Source organism: Triticum dicoccoides, chromosome 4A (assembly GCF_002162155.2).
Source record: "Triticum dicoccoides isolate Atlit2015 ecotype Zavitan chromosome 4A, WEW_v2.0, whole genome shotgun sequence".
Taxonomy (NCBI): Eukaryota; Viridiplantae; Streptophyta; class Magnoliopsida; order Poales; family Poaceae; genus Triticum; species Triticum dicoccoides.
In genome coordinates, this window is record NC_041386.1 from 339,950,521 (window position 1) to 339,953,326 (window position 2,806).

Below are 2,806 nucleotides of genomic sequence, written 5' to 3' on the forward strand. Positions count from 1 at the left end.
GGGCAATTGCATAGCAAGTGGGAGGAGTGGAGAGGTGACTGGTGTTGGATTCAGGACCCCGAGCCTCTTCATTCTGCATGTCGTGGAACAAATATGTTGTGCGCGGCAAGGATTGGAGCAACTTGGGCACTACTAATGAGGAACTCTGCCCAGCGTTGAACAGAATTACCCGCCTCAAGGCTACCAAGCTCACCATCGATCACGTGGGGGCCGAGCTCCTTCGGCGCCACATTGCACCGTTGCAGAAGAGGGATCGCTTTGCCTGGGAGTACAAGAATGCCGCGGACTGGATGCGTCTTTGTCCTGGCATTGCGAACAACCTGACAGTCATGAGCCATGCCTGGTTGTGCAAATAACTATTCCACAAGGCCGGCACCTTCCACTTACTGGCAAGGATGGTCCCACTTCATATTAACTCTGTCCTTGATCAAATCCTCAAGTGGATGCTGGACTACAACGCCAATGGGGTTAAGGCAGATTGGCAATTAGCCAGTTTGAAGATGAGATGGACTGGGCCTCTGGCTTAGAGGAGAAAGCCACTAGGAAGGAAACAGATTTCACCAAGGGCAACACTGAGGAGGAGTAGGAGTACATACGCAGCAGGCTCGAGGAAGCCTGAAGGCTCAAGGCTGCCGCGGCAGCCGGTGATGATGATGAGGACAAAGGGAAGTCCTCATGGGAGGAGCATATTGATGAAGAGATTGCTGGTTTTGAGGCGATAGGGGCCGCGGCTGCGGAGGTAGAAGCTGTCGGGGAAGGGGCTGTTGGGGCAGAGGCTGCCGGCACTAAGGCTGCCGGGGACGAGGGAGCCATAGCGCCTGAAGAAGAAGGACTTGAAGCAGGCCCCCAGGCCCCAAAGCAGAAGTGCTGCTTCCGCAAGAGAGGTAGACGGGAGCCGGTGGTGCTGTCTTCGTCACACGATGGGCCCAAGGTGCAGAAGACGACCGCTAGGAGAAACAAGGATGACACCGTGCACCAACATTCCACCCATCTCACTGAAACCCCAACACCACCCTCCCGACAACTGGTGGCGAGCAGGACCCCACCCTATGTCGCCATCGAGCCCGGTCCCAGCGGCGAGCAGGACCCCACCCTGGTCTCAACTGATCTCGTGCTGTTGGTCTTGACAGAGATGAAGAGACCCTTGCAGAACGGGCCAGGCGGGCCAAAACGACAGTGGAGCTGGGATCGGCGTCATGCGTTGAACCGGCAAGGGATACCATGGATGAGCCTATTCCTAGCCCCCGGGCCAGTCCTCTTTGCGAAGGCATGGGACAAACCTTGTTTGCTAGCGGTCACGCCGGAGGTTCTCTATTGTCGCTCGCCAAGGAAACTAGCGGGAAACCTAGCAACAAGTGGGGGCCACTTCATCTTTCCCAACAAGCGATACCCAAGGAGGGGGGTCTCCCGCAAGGGCTCCCTCTATTGGGTACGTCCATGCTGCGGCCACCCCCAAGGAGGAGGAGAATGTTATTCGCTCGCCGGCAATAGGTGCTGCTGGAGATGGAGAAGTTTCTTCTCAACAACCGCCAACAGGTAACCCTTTCACCTTTGAACCCTTATCTAGAACCATTTGCTTTCTTGATTCTTGGTTCTAGTTTCTGATTCCCATATTATCCTTGTCTCCACTCCCCTGCAGCCCCCGTGCTTGAAGAGAAGGAGCTTTTGGAGGAAGTGGCTGACATAGGGAAGGATGCTGCCATGGAGGACCTCAACATTGCCACTCAAGAAGGTCATGTTGAGGCCCCCAAAGATGTCCAAGAAACCCTAGAGGTAGAAGGGGAAATCCTTGGCAGCACGACGAGCCCCATCATGAAAGTTTACAAAAAAGCGCCCCTTCAGAGTGTCGCTTCAAACTTGAGGACGCCTTTCCCTGCAAGCAGCTTGGCGATGATCGTGGTTCATCCTACCCCGACAGACCCCAGCTCGTCAGTTCTTGCCAGGGTAAACTTTGATGAGGAGTTTGTCGCATATTGGCTCCCTTGACCCAAAGAGCCAAAGAAGAAAGCGACCCGGCGACCATTCCAAGGACTTGGTCTTCCTGGAAACTATGGCTGCCGGGCTCAAGGAAGTGCAAGAGAGGTATGACCAGAAGCAACAAGCAATCTAGGATGACCACACAGCCCAAGACATGGCCACCCAGCAACTGAAGGACAAGCCAGAAGAACTGCGCTCTTGGTACAATGCCCAATCCCGCAAACTCAGGGACCAGGAGGAGAAAATGACGGCCGCTCCAGGGAAAGCAAGAACTCACGATGTCAGGCTGGTAGAGCGTGAAACATAGCTCAACACCCAAGCCAAAGATCTTGCTGCTCACCAGAATGCTCTGGCTGATGCCCTCTGTTCCAAAGGTAATGAGCTGGAAAGCCTTGTTCAGCAGCGTACCAAGGATTTGAAGGACAACCACAAGAAGGCCATTGACTCGCAGGCTCTAGATGCAACAGCCAAACTCAAGGAAGCCACTAACAACCTTGTCGCCGCCTCCGAATCCAAAACAGAGCCTGAGACCCGAATGGGGAAGCTGGAGGAAGTCCTTACCGGGAAGAGGAAAGAGATTGAGGCTCTTCAGGAAGAAGTGAGGAAGGAAGCCTCCACGCTGGAGGGGCTGCAATCATAGCTTGCATCCAAGGACCAGGATCTGAATACTGCCTCTAGCACCATTGAGGATTTGAATGCTAAGCTTGCCACCTTCAACAACGATCTTGAGCACACCAAGGACAGGGAGAAGATCTTGATAGAAGAGGTCAGTACTTCTAGAACTCTCCGGAAGGACGCAGAGCTCAAGCTCAAGGAACATGTCGACCTA